General features: G+C 45.7%; 1 protein-coding gene across 12 annotated transcripts in view; it reads right to left on the reverse strand.

Moving 5' to 3' along the window:
• Positions 1–9,047, reverse strand: part of LOC126986473 (MOG interacting and ectopic P-granules protein 1-like) — a 31,880-nt gene extending 22,833 nt beyond the window's left edge. For 9 of the 12 annotated variants that reach the window (XM_050842690.1, XM_050842684.1, XM_050842689.1 and 6 more), the window contains exons 1-2: positions 8,893–9,047; positions 5,476–5,648 (exon numbers count right to left, since the gene is read on the reverse strand). The gene's annotated coding sequence lies outside the window, so the exon portion shown is untranslated. Of the gene's footprint in view, positions 1–5,475; positions 5,649–8,732; positions 8,753–8,812 lie in introns of those variants that run through there. The other 3 variants (XM_050842679.1, XM_050842680.1, XM_050842681.1) reach the window with 3 other exon arrangements.
• Between the last annotated feature and the right edge of the window lie 13,453 nt (positions 9,048–22,500).

Here is a 22,500-nt window from a genome sequence, read left to right on the forward strand (position 1 = left end):
ATGTTTCTTAATGGTCCCTCTAAGCGAGAAAAATGAGAAAAAATCATCACTCACACAAACCATTTCATAATATATATCAAGGCATTTGTGACCAGTTTATGCATCATCTATTTTTGGGGGTTTATATCATGGCACAAATTTGCCCCGTCACTGCTACACGGTAAAGCCACAAATTTGGCCCGTCACTGCTACACAGTAAAGCCACAAATTTGGCCCGTCACTGCTACACGGTAAAGCCACAAATTTGGCCCGTCGCTGCTACACGGTAAAGCCACAAATTTGGCCCGTCACTGCTACACGGTAAAGCCACAAATTTGGCCCGTCGCTGCTACACGGTAAAGCCACAAATTTGTCCCGTGCTCATTAATTATACACATTTGCCCCGTCACTGCTACACGGTAAAGCCACAAATTTGGCCCGTCACTGCTACACGGTAAAGCCACAAATTTGGCCCGTCACTGCTACACGGTAAAGCCACAAATTTGTCCCGTCACTGCTACACGGTAAAGCCACAAATTTGGCCCGTCACTGCTACACGGTAAAGCCACAAATTTGGCCCGTCACTGCTACCATGTTAATAGCTCATTTGACTTTATATTAATTATTTATATTTGCTGGTTAATGATATAGTGATGTTCTGATCTTGGTAATTTGGCTTTTCTGTATTTTTTTTTGGTATTAAGCATTCAATTTTATATCTCAACACCTCATTTGACTTCATATTAATCATTTTTATATCACGGTATATTTATATTTATTTTTTTCATATTACTGTAATTTTTCTACTTTAACCTTTACCCAAATTCTTGCAGCCTAATCGCACTTTATATTAACCGCCCTCGATCAAACTCCACATGGGACCTTTGCCTTGCACCTCAGTCCCTCACACACCTTCCCGGGTCACCTGTCGCCTCGTTTAACACCCCTACCTACCCCTGAACCTGATCTAGTTACGTTGATGCCTTCCCTTCCTGCCTTGAAAGACCCCATGACCCGATGTGACCTATTTCAATGCATTAACAGTGTCCTTCATGGGTGCAACTTAATGTCAAAAATAACGCGATGTGACCTACTCCAATACAGTAACGCTAGCCTCCTTCACCATCTCGTAACAGTGTGAAATATGATGTAATGTTCAGTACCATAACTTATTTTAATTTGTATATATTTCTGGCTCTCTGTAAGCAATATCAGGTCATGTAAACAGTAAACAAGGTCAGGGGGAGATTGTAAACAGGCTTATGACATGACCTACCCCGTGTAAACTGCCAGATGCATGTTTTAAAAGTATATGTATGGAAAGATATTCAATGTGACCTATTTTACCAGCACCAATACCCTTCATAAACACATATTAGCAGTCGAAAATAACCTAATGTAACGTATTTTAACTTACTGACACTACCCTTCGTAAACTAACACAAGCGTATCTTAACTTTACCAAGATATAATGTGATGTAACTTTGCAACTGTATCCTGGCAGCGTCGAAAATAACCTAATGTAACCTATCCTAACCTATTACCACTACCCTAAACAGTGCGCACCAATCTCAACAGTACCAGAAATTAATGTGATGTAGCCTTCAGCAATGTCATCACGGTAACAGTACGCTTTGTAACTGTATCTTGGCAGCGTCGAAAATAACATAATGTAAACTACCCTAACCTATTAACACTACCCTTCGTACCTACAACAGCGCGCACCAATCTCAACAGTACCAGAAGTTAATGTGATGTAGCCTTCAGCAATGCCAACACAGTAACAATATGCTTAGTAACTGTATCTTGGCAGCGTCGAAAATAACCTAATGTAACCTATCCTAACCTATTACCACTACCCTTCGTACCTACAACAGTGCGCACCAATCTCAACAGTACCAGAAATTAATGTGATGTAGCCTTTATCAATGCCAACACAGTAACAATATGCTTAGTAACTGTATCTTGGCAGCGTCGAAAATAACCTAATGTAACCTATCCTAACCTATTAACAACACCCTTCGTACCTACACCAGCGTGCACCAATCTCAACAGTACCAGAAGTTAATGTGATGTAGCCTTTATCAATGCCAACACAGTAACAATATGCTTAGTAACTGTATCTTAAGTGTCGAAAGTGACCTAATGTAACGTGATTTGAGGCATTAGCCCTTCCCTTCATAACACACAAGCTGATCTTTTAAGTCAAAATAATGTGACGTAACCTTTATCAATGCTAACACGGTAACATGACGCTTAGTAACTGCATCTTAAGTGTCAAAAGTAACCTAATGTAACCTGATTCGTGTGTGTGTGTGTGTGTGTGTGTGTGTGTGTGTATATATATACGTATAATTGCAAGGGATGACTGACCTAATTTTTAAGAGTAGACTGAAGAGAAAATTGAAACACAAGTGCGTGCAGTATGTCGAGAGGAACAGAGTGTGTGTGTGTGTGTGTGTGTGTGTGTGTGTGTGTGTGTGTGTGTGTGTGTGTGTATAAGAAGTTAGTCACCTCTCTTGCAGAACAATAGATTATGCATCACTGTTGTCATCATCATTAACATTTCTTGGTCAATTTTCTCACTTTTGTTGCGAGGTGAGAATATCCGTCAGTGTTATGCCACGACAGACTATGAAGAAATATAGAAACAAGAAACACAGAATTATAGAAAGGATGAATTGGTAATGTTAATACGTACTAGCTAGATCGTTAACCCACATTACGTACTAGACCGGTTAACTTAGAAGATTAGAACATGGTTTAATAATGCGCTGATAAATCTTACAAGCATTGAATAGAATTAGAGGAAGGATATATTAGCAATGTTGATATATAGCCTAATCATTAAGCCACATTACGCACTAGACCGGTTAACTCAGAAGATTAACCCGGTAGCAGCGACGGGCCAAATTTGTGGCTTTACCATGTAGCAGCGACGGGCCAAATTTGTGGCTTTACCATGTAGCAGCGACAGGCCAAATTTGTGGCTTTACCATGTAGCAGCGACAGGCCAAATTTGTGGCTTTACCATGTAGCAGCGACAGGCCAAATTTGTGGCTTTACCATGTAGCAGCGACAGGCCAAATTTGTGGCTTTACCATGTAGCAGCGACAGGCCAAATTTGTGGCTTTACCATGTAGCAGCGACAGGCCAAATTTGTGGCTTTACCATGTAGCAGCGACAGGCCAAATTTGTGGCTTTACTATGTAGCAGTGACAAGCCAAATTTGTGCCATGACATAAACCCCCCAAAATAGATGATGCATAAACTGATCACAAATGCGTTGATATATATTATGGTTTGCGTGAGTGATGATATGTTCTCATTTTTCTCGCCTGGAGGGAGGAGCCTTTAAGAAACATAATCCCTGCAGCTACCAGGTTAACTAAGGGACAACAGGCAAGATTTTATTACTAGGACTACGTATATTAATTTTCTTACCACGTGAAAAATTATCGAATACCAGAGAATGGCGTACCTAGCAACTACATATATATACGACACATAGCAACAAGATACAGGAGAAGTTAGTGGCATACGATATGGCTGCACATGGCCTCAGTGCTCATATCTGTCACATCGTCCCTTGAGCCTGGGGCGGGAGGGAACCTATCACCCTGGGACATGAGCCAGTGTGACATTTGGGTTCCCCTTGAGCACATTTATCGACCAGCCCCATAGGATGAATGAACACCTGGGTGACCCGCACGCTGACTGCCCAGGCCAGGATTCGAACCCAGGGCCATAGATTTGTGGGTAGACATGCTTATCACTGCACCACCAAGGTCAGTGTTACAGAAAAGGAAGGTCGATCGAATTTAATAAACTCCGATACTGTATTTACGAATAAAATAACTTAGTGAGGGAATTAAAATCGTTGTATGCTGGGAAAGGGCTTGTGTGGTGTGTGTGTGTGTGAAATAATTAATGTAGTTGTGAATAATTACCATAATGTGCCATATTATAATCATTATGTTGTTGTTATAATTATTAGAGAGAAAAAGAGAATATTATAATTATTACGCCTTGAGATGTTAAAAAGATGAATGTTATTTTTTTTTTACTTTGGTTTTGTGTGTGTGTGTGTGTGTGTGTGTGTGTGTGTGTGTGTGTTTTTATGTATGTATGTATGTATGTATGTATATGTATGTTTTTATAGGGTTGAGTCTGGTATACATGTGTGTGTGTGTGTGTGTGTGTGTGTGTGTGTGTGTGTGTGAAAAGGTAAGTGCACACACCCTATGTTTACCTGGCTCAGCAACACACACACACACACACACACACACACACACAGGCATTCAGAAGGCCAAATACTGTGTTGTTTAGCGAGTGTTTGCAAAATGTAAACTTGACTTCAACTGTTTACTGTGGCAAACAAAACCTCAGTAAACAATACAGAGCAATGATTTGGATAGATTGAACCCTTGTAATGACTGATAAACTACATTTGTCTACTGCAAACAAGAGTCAATTTCTGGTCCACTATATACATTATTATTTTCAGTGTAGCAATAAAGACTTAGATAAACAATATATATATATAGGAAGGAGTTGATGTAACTGAACCCTTGGAAAGACTTTGATAAACTAAATTTGTCTACTGCAAACAAGAGTGAATTTCTGGTCCAATATATACATCCTTATTTTATGTGTAGCAAAAAAGACAAACAATATAGGAAGGATTTGATGTGACTGAACCCTTGGAAAGACTTTGATAAACTACATTTGTCTACTGTAAACATAAAGATATATATAAACAAGTGTAACAACCCCCCCCTTTTTTTCTACTTTTTTTTTATTTTTGACAGAATAAATAACAAGTGCAAACAAATGTAAAAATGTGAAGAGGAACTATTCAGAAAGTTAAATCCCACTGCAAACAATCGTGGAGGTGTCACAGTGTATATCCCTTTCTTGTATGTATCTCCAAGACTACCAGAAAGCAAACAATGGCAAACAACATATGTAAACAGGTGTATGGGCTTAGTAAGAGGCTAAGTCACACTGCAAACAATCATGGAGGTGTCACAGAGTATCCCTTTCACCTTGTTTGTAACTCCAAGACTACCAGAAAGCAAACAATGGCAAACAACATATGTAAACAGGTGTATGGGTTTAGTAAGAGGCTAAGTCACACTGCAAACAATCATGGAGGTGTCACAGAGTACCCCTTTCACCTTGTTTGTAACTCCAAGACTACCAGAAAGCAAACAATGGCAAACAACATATATAAACAGGTGTATGGGCTTAGTAAGATGTTGTCATGCTGCAAACAATTATGGAAATGTCACATTGCATAATTTTCTTGTTGTTTGATTCACCTATGAGTAGCAGACAGGTTAAGCAAGGCAAACAAAGGCAAACAAGAGGTGTAAACAAGTGTATGGTTGATTCACACTGCAAACAATGATGGAGGTGTCACACTGCATCATTTTCTGGTTGTTCGTATCACCCAGAACTGGCAGACAGGTTAAGCAAGGCAAACAAGCTTACCTAGACGTTGTTCTCAAGCCTCCACATTCAAATCGCGGTGCAGACAACTCGTGTAGACAAAATACGAGTCCTAGGGTTGATATCCGGCATTTTCATAAGTGCAAACAGGAGCAAACAGTTCAAATACAGCACTTATAAGAGTAAACAAACACTGCACGAGGGTATCTGTTTGTCTGGAAGTGTAAAAAAATGCAAACAATTAGATTCTTCACTTCACATCACGTCTCTGTTGTTTGTGGTTCAGGTAAACAGGATTAGCAAACAACTTTGGGTATCTCAGGGCACTCAAGCAAGTCTTTCCACCTTGTTTGCACTGTCTACGTAAACAGAATCACCGGGCACATGATTGTTTGGTCCATATTCACTTCACTGTTTGTTCCTTTGTAAACAACTAGGCAAACAACGCCACTGGTATAACACTTCACACACGTCAATTTCAATGGTTTTAAATGTCTTGTTTGCAGCACGTGTGAGGAGGTTGTAGGTGCAGGTAAACAAGTAAATAGATGTAAACAAGTGTAAACAAGCTCTAAGTCACTTTTAAATTCATGTCTTTTTTTAATGGTTTGCATGTGAGGTTTTGGACACACACAAACCAACATACAAACAGTAAACAAATGAGAGGAGGAGGAGGAGGAGGAAAAGAAGGAAGGAAAAGGAGGAAGAAAGAAGGGAAGAGGAGAGAGGAAAAAGAAGGAAGAGATGGAGGAGGAAGAGGAGAAAGAAAGGAGGTGGAAGAGGAGGAGGAGGTGGAAGAAAAGGAGAAAAAATTGAGGAAAAAAAAAAAAAAAACGATGGAGGAGGTAAAACAAGGTAAATGAGGAAAAAGAGGAAGATAATAAAGAAACAAAAAACAAATGACAATCACATCAGGTCAACACACCCACATCCACACACTAACGGGTCTAGCTTACATCAGGTCAAGTCAGGTCAGGTGTCACGTTAGCTCCTGAATCCCCCAAAAGGAAAACGGGCTCATAGGAGGAGGTCAGAGGGGCCACGTAGGCGAGGTCACGGGGGACAAGATCAGGTCAGGGGAGACAGGAGGAAAAGGAGAGGGAAAATGGGAGGAAAGGGAAGGAAAAAGAGGGAATGGAGAGGGGAGGAGGAGGAGAAATGATAGTAAAGATAGGGAGGAAGAGAGGAAAATGAAGGAGAGGAAAAGGAAGGAAAGGGAGAGGGAATGGAGAGGAAAAGGAAGGAAAGGGAGAGGGAATGGAGAAAAAAATTAAGGAAAAGGAGGATAATTAAGAAAAATTAAGGAAAAGAAGGAAAATTAAGGAAAAGGAGGATAATTAAGAAAAATTAAGGAAGAGAAGGAAAATTAAGGAAAAGGAGACGAAAAAGAGGAAAAGGAAGCAAAATTAAGGAAAAAAGGGGAAAACGAGAAGGAAAACACGAAAGAGTAAGAAGGAAAGAAATTGAAGAAGAACGAAAAGAGGAGGAAAGATAAGAAGGAAGGAATGAAAAGAAAGTGGAATAAGAGAGTTGATAAAGAAAGGGAGAGAGAGAGAGAAACGAAGCAAATGAGAGGGAAAATAAGGGGAAAAGGTAATAAAGAGGGGAATAAGGGTGGAGATAAAGAAGAGGGGAAGAGAGAAGGGAGAGAGAGAAGAGGGAGAGAGAAGGGGAGGAAAGGGAAACGAATAAAAAGGGAGAAAAAAGAAAGGAAGGAAGGGAGGGAAAGTTGATAAGAGAGAGAGAGAGAGAGAGAGAGAGAGAGAGAGAGAGAGAGAGAGAGAGAGAGAGAGAGAGAGAGAGGAAGGGAAGAAGGAAAAAAATAAGAAGGGGAGGAGGAGGAAGGAGGAGGAAGAGAAAGGAAAAATATGTTTGTAAGGTGTGTGTGTGTGTGTGTGTGTGTGTGTGTGTTAATACATATCTAGTGTTTTAATTTGTGTTTTAAATGTATGTTTTATAATGTTTAAGAAATATAATACGAGTTAGTAAAGACAGATCAAGATAGGACAAGTTAATCAAATGTGTGTGTGTGTGTGTGTGTGTGTGTGTGTGGTGCAAGAGAGAGAGAGAGAGAGAGAGAGAGAGAGAGAGAGAGAGTGTAGGAGGGAGGGAGGAAAGGGAGCGGAGGGAGAGAGGGAGGGGGGTGGAGGAAAGGGGGGGTGGGGGGGGGGGTGGCTGTGTACGTATCCTAGATATCCATGTGCGTGTGTGCGTTTCATAATGTGTACACGACTAGGTCCCGTGTGCGTCACTCTCTCTCTCTCCCACACTCGTACACACACACGCACACATGTATACCTCCCTTTCTTCCTGTGTGTATGTATGTATGTGTGAGCGTATGTGCGTGAAAAAAACTTGCGTGAATGTATATATGTGAGTGTGTACGTGTGTGTGTGTGTGTGTGTGTGTGTGTGTGTGTGTACAACTTCTGCGTCCCCCTGTAACCCCCCAGCCCCCCCCCTTCCCCCCTCTCTGCTGCGCTCTGCTTTGTTCCACAGGCAACACGGGCGTAACACACTCCAACTCCACCAGCCCACTCCACCCCCCTCCACCCTATCTCCCCCCACTCTCTCTCTCTCTCTCTCTCTCTCTCTCTCTTCCACCACCACATTCACACTCTTCCACCTAATTCCACCTCTCCCACTCCACTCAGCATCTCTCTCGCACATCCCACTCCACATAAGTCTTCCACACCCCAGAAATCCACCTCCCAACAGCTCCCCCTTCCACCACATACCACCTTGACCATTCCACATCTATCCCACTCCACCTCTTCCACTCCACACAGCATCCCTCATGATCGCACCCCTCTCTGCATCACCCCAGCGTCTTCCACAGCCTAGAATTCACCCAAGCACCCCTCCAGTAACTCCTCCACCACTCCCTTCCACTACCACTCCACACAGCTTCCACCACACTCCACATCCGATTCCACTCTGCATCCCTCTCGCACCCCACTCCAAATCACCTCCACCCCAGAAACCACCTCAGAACACCCTCCACAAACTCCACAATCAAGTCCACATCTCCCACTCCACACAGCATCCCTCTCGCACCCCACTCCACATCACCCCACCACCCCAGAAATCACCCCAGAACGCACCCCAGCATCCCCCTCTGGTCCTCTCTCCCCCCCCCCCTTCACTCCACTGTGGGTTACGCCCGTAGTCCACCCGGCGCAACCACTCCACCGGCGGGGTCCTCCTGACGTGGCCCTTCGGCATCCACCTTCCCCCGGGCCCTTAAGGTGGTCAAGCTAGGGCCGGGGGAGGTCAAAGGGCACCGGTGGGGTCACGTACGGGGTCAGGGAAGGTCACGAACACGAATCAAACACGTTCAAAATCTCGCGGTACGTGTTGGCGGGTAATGCTTCTGTCACCGCGGGTTTCGAAGGCCGGTACAGGGCGCCCCGAGGTATCCCAGGGCGCGCCGGTTTGCCAGTGCGTGCGTGGGCCTCACCTCCTCCACTGGGCACCGCTATGGCCGCCGGGAAGGGGTAAAGCCACTGTTAAGAGCCGAGGATGTGCGGGTGTCGTTCACGCTGCCTCTCCCGCTCGGCAATATGGCGGCGACTGGTCACGTGACGGAAAACAATGACGTCACACACAGCCCCAGACACACTGAGACCGGCCAATCATCGCGCGGCACCTACGTCACGTGACCAGCGGTGCCGCCTCAACCAATCAGGAGCCAGGGATGCCGACTTATATGCCCCTATTCCCTTGAACCCCCAGGCTCTTCCACCCACCCCCCCTCCGCCCCCCTCCTCCCCCTTCCTTCGTCAGCGCCTCCGTCAGGGTGTCAGCGCCCACGTGGTCAGCCCCGCCCCGCCCCGCCCCGCCCCGGCCCCGGTCACCTGTGGGAGGGTCAAGCAGGTCACCCCGGGGGGCACTGAGGGCGAGATACCTGCTGGGGAACGGGGGAGGAGAGGGGGGGAAGGGGGGTAGGGAGCGAGCGAGAGAGAGAGAGAGAGAGAGGAGGTTCTTCCACCCCCTCTCTTCCTCCCTCTTCCTCCCTCTTCCTCCTCCTCTTCCTCCTCTTCCTCCTCTTCTTCTTCCCCCCTAAGCGTTCCCGTCCAAGTGTGTGCGTGTGTGTGTGTGTGTGTGTGTGAGCGAGCGAGGAGAGAGAGAGAGAGAGAGAGAGAGAGAGAGAGAGTAAAAATCATTAGACGTTTGTAGACAGTTTTCCTGATTATTATTACTATTATTATTATTATTATTATTATTATTATTATTATTATTATTACTGTTGTTGTTGTTGTTGTCATTAATATAATGTGTGTGCGTGCGTGCGTTGTGTGTGTGTGTGTGTGTGTGTGTGTGTGTGTGTAGGTTTGAGGTATTTTGTCGTGCAAGCAAACACACACACACACACACACACACACACACACACACACACACACACACACACACACACACACACACACACACACACACACACACAAACACACACACACACACACACACATACATACATACATACATACATACATACATACATACATACACACACACAACAATAATAAACAAAAACAAAGTAAACAAATAAACAAACTCACAAACAATACGATTCAATAACCTTAGATCTCTCTCTCTCTCTCTCTCTCTCTCTCTCTCTCTCTCTCTCTCTCTCTCTCTCTCTCTCTCTCTATTTATGTATCTCTCTCTCTCTCTCTCTCTCTCTCTCTCTCTCTCTCTCTCTGTATGTCTCTCTCTCTCTCTCTCTCTCTCTCTCTCTCTCTCTCTCTCTCTCTCTCTCTCTCTCTCTCTCTCTCTCTCTCTCTCTCTCTCTCTCTCTCTCTCTCTCTTATTAGTCTAAAGTGACAATTTTTACAGCATAGAATATTAGGGAGGAGGAGGAGGAGGAGGAGGAGGAGGAGAGGATGAAGAAGAGGAGGAGGAGGAGGAGGATATAAAGAGGCTAATTTTAATAATGATGCAAGCAATAAGAGTAGTAGTAGTAGTAATAGTAGTAGTAGTAGTAGTAGTAGTAGTATGATTAAAATGATATGTTTGGTAGTGTGATGTAATTTGTCACTCTACGATTATCAATGCACCTGACGTGTAATTAACCTGTATAGCTCTTAAGAATCAGCATCGGTCTCTAAGTACGGTACGGAAACAGTCCCTGCCCCTGGACCGATGTTGGATTAATGTGACTGTATTGACGGTGAGGTTAAAGTGATGTGACCCCTGCCCTGGACCGATGTTGGATTAATGTGACTGTATTGACGGTGAGGTTAAGGTGATGTGACCCCTGCCCTGGACCGATGTTGGATTAATGTGACTGTATTGACGGTGAGGTTAAGGTGATGTGACCCCTGCCCCTGGACCGATGTTGGATTAATGTGACTGTATTGACGGTGAGGTTAAGGTGATGTGACCCCTGCCCTGGACCGATGTTGGATTAATGTGACTGTATTGTCGGTGAGGTTAAGGTGATTTGACCCCTGCCCTGGACCGATGTTGGATTAATGTGAGTGGATTGACGGTGAGGTTAAGGTGATGTGACCCCTGCCCCTGGACCGATGTTGGATAAATGTGACTGTATTGACGGTGAGGTTAAGGTGATGTGACCCCTGCCCTGGACCGATGTTGGATTAATGTGACTGTATTGACGGTGAGGTTAAGGTGATGTGGCCCCTGCCCTGGACCGATGTTGGATTAATGTGACTATTAACGATGAAGTTGGTGATGTGACCCCTGCCCTGGACCGATGTTGGATTAATGTGACTGTATTGACGGTGAGGTTAAGGTGATGTGACCCCTGCCCTGGACCGATGTTGGATTAATGTGACTGTATTGACGGTGAGGTTAAGGTGATGTGACCCCTGCCCCTGGACCGATGTTGGATAAATGTGACTGTATTGACGGTGAGGTTAAGGTGATGTGACCCCTGCCCTGGACCGATGTTGGATTAATGTGACTGTATTGACGGTGAGGTTAAGGTGATGTGACCCCTGCCCTGGACCGATGTTGGATTAATGTGACTATTAACGGTGAAGTTGGTGATGTGACCCCTGCCCTGGACCGATGTTGGATTAATGTGACTGTATTGACGGTGAGGTTAAGGTGATGTGACCCCTACCCTGGACCGATGTTGGATTAATGTGACTGTATTGACGGTGAGGTTAAGGTGATGTGACCCCTGCCCTGGACCGATGTTGGATTAATGTGACATTATCCTAAACCTGCAGGCTTAGATTGGGGTGAATATGCCGTTGAGGTCAATGCCCTTTTTAATTAACCATATATTATACTCCAGATTATTATTGTTATTCTTATTATTATATTTTTTTCTGGTGAAAGTTTTAAAAACCTATGTATTTATGTATGTATGTATCTACTATATAACTCCTTCAAACATACATACATACACGAGGCATTGGGTTGGTTGGGGAGCTTCTGAGTTTCCTTCAGTATTTACTCGTTTTACGGTAGCTACACGTTACATGGTCTACAATTCCTGTTTTGGCCTGAAAGATTTGCTTCATATGAGATGCTTATCTTAATTAATACAAAACTTTTCAATGGTATATTTAAGCATATTAAAAGTGTTTCAAGTGTTACGTATAGATATGTTTACAGGGCAAGGTTAGGTTGTGATGAATGATTATGTATTCGACGCATATGTGTTGGTGATACATTGGATGCGTGCTAATTGGTTGTGGGTTAAGTCCTGATTGTACGCTAATGTCTGTGTGCCTCTACAAGTTGTAATAAGCATTTTAACAGCGCTTCGCAGTATTTTGCGTCCTACAGTTGTTATTGTTGCAAGTAAGGACATTCTGTGGTTTAGTTATGAAAGTCTCTCTCTCTCTCTCTCTCTCTCTCTCTCTCTCTCTCTCTCCTTGACTATATCTCCCCCCCCCCCCTTCCTCGCTCTCTCAAACGGATTATTAATACTAAGCAATTAAATAAATAAAAAATCATGAGTAAGTGAAGCAACGCGCTCTCTGACTTCGGTGTGTTATCTCTACGGGAAGAATGACAGCGTGAAGACCTGTTGAGGACCTGTTCGAGGATGGAGGCGGTGGGTGAGTGAAGTGATGCTCCCCCTGCCGTATGCTCCCCGTAAGTACGTAATATAGAGGAGGAAGTGGTATACGTCCAAGCACTTGTCGCGTAGAGAAAAGTGGTCGTTCTTGAAGTCCCCGACAGGCAGACGCTCTATTCTTAAAAAGCTTCCGCCGCGCCTCACCTGTTTCCAAATGCCATAAAACAGGTCAATCGGGTCGCCATGAGTGTTTGTTTAGGTGCACGGGACAGAAGCAGGGTCAAAGTAACACCAGGGTCATAATGGGAACCCCTGGGGATGGCCACGAGTCCTACAAAACGTCAAATGTGCGAGATTGGGAGCGCAGAGGATTAAGTATGACTCACAAAAGGATTAGAAGCCCCTTGGAGTACAACGGTGTAGGGGCCATAAAATTGATTAGAGTAGCTGTGCCATGCAGCCTCTATGGACCAGAAACAGCATAGCACAGAAGGGACAGGGATATTACACAGCTGGAAACGGTACAGAACATTGACAAGGGGGTTATTAAGAGCCCCTTGGAGAACAACGGTGTAGGGGCCATAAAATTGATAAGAGTAGATGTGCCATGCAGCCTCTATGGACCAGAAACAGCATAGCACAGAAGGGACAGGGATATTACACAGCTGGAAACGGTACAGAACATTGACAAGGGGGTTATTAAGAGGCCCTTGGAGAACAACGGTGTAGGGGCCATAAAACTGATTAGCGTAATGCCATGCAGCCTCTATGGACCAGAAACAGCATAGCACAGAAGGGACAGGGATATTACACAGCTGGAAACGGTACATTGACAAGGGGGGTATTAAGAGCCCCTTGGAGAACAACGGTGTAGGGGCCATAAAATTGATTAGAGTAGATGTGCCATGCAGCCTCTATGGACCAGAAACAGCATAGCACAGAAGGGACAGGGATATTACACAGCTGGAAACGGTACAGAACATTGACAAGGGGGGTATTAAGAGCCCCTTGGAGAACAACGGTGTAGGGGCCATAAAACTGATTAGAGTAGATGTGCCATGCAGCCTCTATGGACCAGAAACAGCATAGCACAGAAGGGACAGGGATATTACACAGCTGGAAACGGTACATTGACAAGGGGGGTATTAAGAGCCCCTTGGAGAACAACGGTGTAGGGGCCATAACACTGATTAGCGTAATGCCATGCAGCCTCTATGGACCAGAAACAGCATAGCACAGAAGGAACAGGGATATTACACAGCTGGAAACGGTACATTGACAAGGGGGGTATTAAGAGCCCCTTGGAGAACAACGGTGTAGGGGCCATAAAACTGATTAGCGTAATGCCATGCAGCCTCTATGGACCAGAAACAGCATAGCACAGAAGGAACAGGGATATTACACAGCTGGAAACGGTACATTGACAAGGGGGGTATTAAGAGCCCCTTGGAGAACAACGGTGTAGGGGCCATAAAATTGATAAGAGTAGATGTGCCATGCAGCCTCTATGGACCAGAAACAGCATAGCACAGAAGGGACAGGGATATTACACAGCTGGAAACGGTACAGAACATTGACAAGGGGGGTATTAAGAGCCCCTTGGAGAACAGCGGTGTAGGGGCCATAAAACTGATTAGCGTAATGCCATGTAGCCTCTATGGACCAGAAACATCATAGCACAGAAGGGCCAGGGATATTACACAGCTGGAAACGGTACAGAACATTGACAAGGGGGTTATTAAGAGCCCCTTGGAGAACAACGGTGTAGGGGCCATAAAACTGATTAGAGTAGATGTGCCATGCAGCCTCTATGGACCAGAAACAGCATAGCACAGAAGGGACAGGGATATTACACAGCTGGAAACGATACAGAACATTGACAAGGGGGGTATTAAGAGCCCCTTGGAGAACAACGGTATAGGGGCCATAAAATTGATAAGAGTAGATGTGCCATGCAGCCTCTATGGACCAGAAACAGCATAGCACAAAAGGGACAGAGGGATATTAAACAGCTGGAAACGGTACATTGACAAGGGGGGTATTAAGAGCCCCTTGGAGTACAGCAGTTGAGGCCATAGGACGGGACATGGGCGGGGGCACTTGTAAGGGAAGAATAGTGGAAGACAAACTAGAAGAAAAGAAAATAGAAGGAAATAGAAAGCGAGAGATGAAAATTGAAAAACTCATCGAAGAAAGGCGGGCAAAGAAAACCCTACAGGAGAATAACAAAATGACCTATCCATGGAGGGGCCATAAAATTGATGTGCCATGCCTCCTCTACGGGCCACAGAAACAGCGTAGCACGGAGAAGGGAATGCAGGAACTATGGGGGACAAGAGTTGATAGGTTCAGTAGGGACGGTAATAGACTAGGAGCAATGAGGTAGGAGGCTATGGAGGACAAGGGGACAATGTATAAGGTGTTAGAAGTGTGAAAATACCGTAGAAGAGGAGGACAAGGGGACAATTTATAAGGTGTTAAAGCTTTAGCAGTGTAAGGGAAAATATCGTAAAAGGAGGACAAGGGGACAACTTATAAGGTGTAAGAACTTTAGCAGTGTAAGGGAAAATATCGTAAAAGGAGGACAAGGGGACAACTTATAAGGTGTTAGAATTTTAGCAGTGTAAGGGAAAATATCGTAAAAGGAGGACAAGGGGACAACTTATAAGGTGTAAGAACTTTAGCAGTGTAAGGGAAAATATCGTAAAAGGAGGACAAGGGGACAACTTATAAGGTGTAAGAACTTTAGCAGTGTAAGGGAAAATATCGTAAAAGGAGGACAAGGGGACAACTTATAAGGTGTAAGAACTTTATCAGTGTAAGGGAAAATATCGTAAAAGGAGGACAAGGGGACAACTTATAAGGTGTTAGAAGTATAAATGAAAATACCGTAAAATTAACAAATAAATAAATAAATAATAATAGAATAGAATTAGGCTACAGGAGGAGGAGAATGGGACATCTGCACGCCATTAGAAGTTTGTAGAGATGAAAATGGAAAAAAAGGAAAGATGTTTGAGTGAATGCGAGGAAAATGATGGAAAATATGAGATACGAGCCAGAAATTAAAAGAAAAGGGGAGAAAAGGAAAGAAAAAGGGAAGAAGCTAATGATATAAAGGAAAATGATGGAAAATATGAGATACGAGCCAGAAATTAAAAGAAAAGGGGAGAAAAGGAAAGAAAAAGGGAAGAAGATTAGGATATAAAGGAAAATGATGGAAAATATGAGATACGAGCCAGAAATTAAAAGAAAAGGGGAGAAAAGGAAAGAAAAAGGGAAGAAGATTAGGATATAAAGGAAAATGATGGAAAATATGAGATACGAGCCAGAAATTAAAAGAAAAGGGGAGAAAAGGAAAGAAAAAGGGAAGAAGATTAGGATATAAAGGAAAATGATGGAAAATATGAGATACGAGCCAGAAATTAAAAAAGAAAAGGATCGAAAAAGAGAGAAAAGTAAAAATATCAAGAAAAGAAAATAAAGGAAAAGGAAAGAAAAAAAAAGAAAAACAAGAAAATAAAGGAAAAAGATTAAAAAAGGAAAGAAAAGCAAGAAAATAAAGGAAATACAAGAAAATGAAGGAAAAAAAGATAGAAAGAGCGAGAAAGAGCAGGAGGAAAAAGAAAAAAAACAAGAAAAGTAAGAAAAAGCAAGAAAAAGTAAGAAAATAAATAAAAAAGATGGAAAAAAATGAAGAAAATAAATGAAAAATATAATAGAAATTTCGTAACTCGAGAGAGAGAGAGAGAGAGAGAGAGAGAGAGAGAGAGAGAGAGAGAGAGAGAGAGAGAGGATGCTCAACAATATCTTAACTTTATCTTTAAATATCTTGACATAACCGATTTTGACAAGGTGATAAATGCCACCACCACCACCACCACCTCATCACCACCATTCACCACCACCACCACCTCATCACCACCACCACTACCACTCACCACCACCACCTCATCACCACCACCCACCTCCTCATCACCACCATTCACCACCACCACCACCATCATCACCACCACCCACCTCCTCATCACCACCATTCACCACCACCACCACCACCACCACTACCACCACCACCACCTCATCACCACCACCCACCTCCTCATCACCACCATTCACCACCACCACCACCATCATCACCACCACCCACCACCTCATCACCACCATTCACCACCACCACCACCACCACCACTACCACCACCACCACCACCTCATCACCACCACCCACCACCCCAACACCACCCAACACCACCACCACCCCCCACACCACCACCACCCCATCACCACCACCCTCCTCATCACCACCATCCACCACCACCACCACCACTACCACCACCACCACCACCTCATCACCACCACCACCACCACCACCACCACCCACCTCATCACCACCATTCACCACCACCACCACCATCATCACCACCACCCACCTCCTCATCACCACCATTCACCACCACCACCACCACCACCACTACCACCACCACCACCACCTCATCACCACCACCCACCTCCTCATCACCACCATTCACCACCACCACCACCAACAGCACCACCACCACCTCCTCATCACCACCATTCACCACCACCACCACCACCACCACAACCACCACCACCACCACCACAACACCACCACCCACCTCCCCACCACCACACCACCACTACCACCATCATCACCACCTCATCACCACCACCCACCTCCTCATCACCACCATTCACCACCTCATCACCACCATTCACCACCACCACCACCATCATCACCACCTCATCACCACCACCCACCTCCTCATCACCACCATTCACCACCACCACCACCACTCACCACCACCACTACCACCACCATCATCACCACCTCATCACCATCACTCACCACCACCACTACCACCACCACCACCTCATCATCACCATTCACCACCACTACAATCTACCACTACCATCACCACCTCATCACCACCACCCACCTCCACTCATCACCATTCACCACCACCACATACAACCACTACCATCACCACCATCATCACCACCTCATCACCACCACCACTACCACTCACCACCACCACCACCTCCGCCCTTCATCACCACCACCATCACCACCGCCTACTACGAGGAAGAAGAGGAGGAGGAGGAGGAGGAAAACAGGTATGCATTAAACAGGAGGAGAGGAAGAAGAGGAGGAAGAGGAGGAGGAGGAGGAGGACGCTGATAAGAGGTGGATGAAGAAGAGGAAGAGGAGGAGGAGGAGGACGAGGAGGAGGAAAACTGGTATGTAATGGAATGAGGAGTTGGAGGAGGCATCGAGGAGGAGGAGGAGGAGGAGGAAAGATGAGGAAGAGAAGGAGGTAAACAGGTATGTAATAGAACGAGGAGGAGGAGGCGGAGGAAGAGGAGGAGGAGGAGGAAGAGGAGGAGTTTATATAATGAAACCTTTCCTCTCCATCCCTTCCCTTCCCTTCCCTTCGCTTCCCTTCCCTTCTTTTCCCTTCGCTTCCCTTCCCTTCCCTTCCCTTCCCTTCGCTTCCCTTCCCTTCCCTTCCCTTCGCTTCCCTTCGCTTCCCTTCCCTTCGCTTCCCTTCCCTTCCCTTCCCTTCCCTTCCCTTCCCTTCTCTTCTCTTCCCTTCCCTTCCCTTCCCTTCCCTTCTCTTCTCTTCCTTTCCCTTCGTTTCCCTTCCCTTCCCTTCCCTTCCCTTCTCTTCTTTTCTCTTCCCTTTCCTTCCCTTCCCTTCCTTACCTCCTTTCCTCTTCATTTCCTCTCCGTTTCCTCTCTCTCTCCCACTTGCCTCACCTCCTCCTCCTCCTCCTCCTCTTCCTCCTCCACGTGTTCCTTCTCTCCCTCCATTCCTCATTCCTCCATCCTACACCTGCCTTTCTTCCCTCCCTCCCTCCCTCCCTCCCTTACCTTCCCTCCCTTTCTGCCTCTTTCCCTCCAATTTTCTCTCCCTCCCTCTCTTTCTCTCTCCCTCCCTACCTACCACCACTGACCATCATCACCACCACCATCATCACCACCACCTCGTCATCACCATCTGGCTTAACTTTTTAATGGTGTGAATTATTTTATTTTCGTCCTCTCTCACAGGTGGTGCTGGTGGTAGTAGTAGTAGTAGTAGTAGTAGTAGTAGTAGTAGTAGGAGTAGTAAAGAGGACTATCGTAGCCTAATACCCTTACCCCTTCATGCTACACATTAACTCGTAAATGCGAGGCGCCGTTGATTCGAGTGATTTGTTTACATTTGTCGCGTGTGGGAGAGGCGGCGGGAAAGACGAGCGCACCACTTCTATGTTCATTTATTTCTATCGCTCCGGGGCTTCTGGGGCTGAGGTAGTGGGTGTGGATATCATGGGAGGAGTGAAGGAACTGTCTATAAGCCACACGTTCCCTAAAACCAGAGAGTTACGAAGAAAAATGAGTAAGTTTGTATTGGCGAGTGAACACCTTGTCTATGTAATCTGCTCCCACTGCTGATCAAGTTTACCATAGTTAGTCAAGTCCAGTGCAGTCCCCCAGAGCCTCTTATGGACGGTTCGCGGCCCTCAAGAACTTCCTATAATAGTATCAGGGCTGGAGTGTTTGTGGCCTTCAAGAACCTCCTAGTATCAGGGCTGGAGTGTTCGTGGCCTTCAAGAACCTCCTAGTATCAGGGCTGGAGTGTTCGTGGCCTTCAAGAACCTCCTAGTATCAGGGCTGGAGTGTTCGTGGCCTTCAAGAACCTCCTAGTATCAGGGCTGGAGTGTTCGTGGCCTTCAAGAACCTCCTAGTATCAGGGCTGGAGTGTTCGTGGCCTTCAAGAACCTCCTAGTATCAGGGCTGGAGTGTTCGTGGCCTTCAAGAACCTCCTAGTATCAGGGCTGGAGTGTTCGTGGCCCTCAAGAACCTCCTAGTATCAGGGCTGGAGTGTTCGTGGCCTTCAAGAACCTCCTAGTATCAGGGCTGGAGTGTTCGTGGCCTTCAAGACCCTCCTAGTATCAGGGCTGGAGTGTTCGTGGCCCTTAAGAACCTCCTAGTATCAGGGCTGGAGTGTTCGTGGCCTTCAAGAACCTCCTAGTATCAGGGCTGGAGTGTTCGTGGCCTTCAAGAACCTCCTAGTATCAGGGCTGGAGTGTTCGTGGCCCTCAAGAACCTCCTAGTATCAGGGCTGGAGTGTTCGTGGCCTTCAAGAACCTCCTAGTATCAGGGCTGGAGTGTTCGTGGCCTTCAAGAACCTCCTAGTATCAGGGCTGGAGTGTTCGTGGCCCTCAAGAACCTCCTAGTATCAGGGCTGGAGTGTTCGTGGCCTTCAAGAACCTCCTAGTATCAGGGCTGGAGTGTTCGGGGCCTTCAAGAACCTCCTAGTATCAGGGCTGGAGTGTTCGTGGCCCTCAAGAACCTCCTAGTATCAGGGCTGGAGTGTTCGGGGCCTTCAAGAACCTCCTAGTATCAGGGCTGGAGTGTTCGTGGCCCTCAAGAACCTCCTAGTATCAGGGCTGGAGTGTTCGTGGCCTTCAAGAACCTCCTAGTATCAGGGCTGGAGTGTTCAGGCCTTCAAGAACCTCCTAGTATCAGGGCTGGAGTGTCTGGGGCCTTCAAGAACCTCCTAGTATCAGGGCTGGAGTGTTCGTGGCCCTCAAGAACCTCCTAGTATCAGGGCTGGAGTGTTCGTGGCCTTAAGAACCTCCTAGTATCAGGGCTGGAGTGTTCAGGGCCCTCAAGAACCTCCTAGTATCAGGGCTGGAGTGTTCGTGGCCCTCAAGAACCTCCTAGTATCAGGGCTGGAGTGTTCGTGGCCTTTAAGAACCTCCTAGTATCAGGGCTGGAGTGTTCGGGGCCTTCAAGAACCTCCTAGTATCAGGGCTGGAGTGTTCGTGGCCCTCAAGAACCTCCTAGTATCAGGGCTGGAGTGTTCGTGGCCTTTAAGAACCTCCTAGTATCAGGGCTGGAGTGTTCGGGGCCTTCAAGAACCTCCTAGTATCAGGGCTGGAGTGTTCGTGGCCTTTAAGAACCTCCTAGTATCAGGGCTGGAGTGTTCGGGGCCTTCAAGAACCTCCTAGTATCAGGACTGGAGTGTTCGTGGCCCTCAAGAACCTCCTAGTATCAGGGCTGGAGTGTTCGTGGCCCTCAAGAACCTCCTAGTATCAGGGCTGGAGTGTTCGTGGCCCTCAAGAACCTCCTAGTATCAGGACTGGAGTGTTCGTGGCCCTCAAGAACCTCCTAGTATCAGGGCTGGAGTGTTCGTGGCCCTCAAGAACCTCCTAGTATCAGGGCTGGAGTGTTCGGGGCCTTCAAGAACCTCCTAGTATCAGGACTGGAGTGTTCGTGGCCCTCAAGAACCTCCTAGTATCAGGGCTGGAGTGTTCGTGGCCCTCAAGAACCTCCTAGTATCAGGACTGGAGTGTTCGTGGCCCTCAAGAACCTCCTAGTATCAGGGCTGGAGTGTTCGTGGCCCTCAAGAACCTCCTAGTATCAGGGCTGGAGTGTTCGGGGCCTTCAAGAACCTCCTAGTATCAGGACTGGAGTGTTCGTGGCCCTCAAGAACCTCCTAGTATCAGGGCTGGAGTGTTCGTGGCCCTCAAGAACCTCCTAGTATCAGGGCTGGAGTGTTCGTGGCCTTCAAGAACCTCCTAGTATCAGGGCTGGAGTGTTCGTGGCCCTCAAGAACCTCCTAGTATCAGGGCTGGAGTGAATACAAGCGATGTGTATTCGAATACAAATGCTTCAAATTCCAACGAATACGAATTCAAATACACTGAAATGGTTTTAATTAAAGAAAAACAAATGCGAATACTTTTCATGAATAATAGCTTCTTTTGACGTAAGTGTGTGTGGCAGTGTTCCAAAGTTATGCAGCAGTAACATGACCTGTGCCGTACACGACCACTACACGTCCGCCTAGGAAGCTGGACTTGTAGGGAACAATGGATGATATTTATGATGATACATTTTGAAGTGTACGTAAGAATTTTTGCAGAACGCGCATACTTCTCCATATTGTTCCAATACGAATGAGAATACTCCGATTTATATCACAATTATTCAAATACGAATACACCCCAATACGGTATTCGAATGTATTTGAATAGGAACACCAGATACGAATACTCCAGCGGCTAATGAAAACTGAGCCTTCTCGGGAGGACGCAAAATGTTAAGGTAAGTTAGTAGGCTAAGAGACCCTACCTTACCTTACTCCACCTTACCTTACCTTACCTTATCTTACCTTACCTTACCTTACTTCACCTTAGCTTACCTTACCTTACCTTACCTAACTTTACCTAACCTTACCTTACCTTACCTTACCTTACCTAACTTTACCTTACTTTACCTTACCTGACCTAACTTTACCTAACCCAACCTTACCTTACCTTACCTTACCTAACCTTACCTTATCTTACCTTACCTTACCTTACCTCATCTATTTATATGGACGCTTCCGACCCTCACATCAACTAGTGTTTCCTAGGTTCATGGTACAGAAGAAGGGTCACATTACCACCAGGGTCATAAAACTACCCCTGGAAATGCCCACAACTCATACGAAAGCCTTGTCAAATTATGTTTCTTGGGTTTACGGTACAGTAGAAGGGTCACACTACCACCAGGGTCATGAGGCTACCCCTGGAAATCCCCCCCAAAACTCCTACGAAAGTCTTGTCATATATGTGTTTTTTTAGGTTCATGGTACAGTAAAAGGGTCACACTACCACCAGGGTCATAAAACTACCCCTGGAAATGCCCACAACTCCTATGAAAGCCTTGTCAAATACGTGTTCTTGGGAGACAGAATGTTTAAGAATGACCCACTGAACTAATTTTGTTTATGTATATATGTTTTTGTTTGTCTCATTATAAGTAGTAGTAACGGTAGTAGTAGTAGTAGTAGTAGTAGTAGTAGTAGTGGTGGTAACAGTAGTAGTAGTAGTAGTAGTAGTAGTAGTGATGGTGATGGTGGTGGAGGAGGAGGAAGTGGATGAAGAGGAAGGGAAGAATCCAGAGAGGAGGAGGAAGAAGAAGAAGAAGAAGAAGAGGAGGAGGAAGAGATGAGGAGGAAGGAGATAAGATGGCGGAGCGAGGAAGAGGAGGAGGAGGAGGAGGAGGAGCGGGAG

This window comes from Eriocheir sinensis, chromosome 61 (genome assembly GCF_024679095.1).
Source record: "Eriocheir sinensis breed Jianghai 21 chromosome 61, ASM2467909v1, whole genome shotgun sequence".
In the NCBI taxonomy this organism is placed as follows: domain Eukaryota; kingdom Metazoa; phylum Arthropoda; class Malacostraca; order Decapoda; family Varunidae; genus Eriocheir; species Eriocheir sinensis.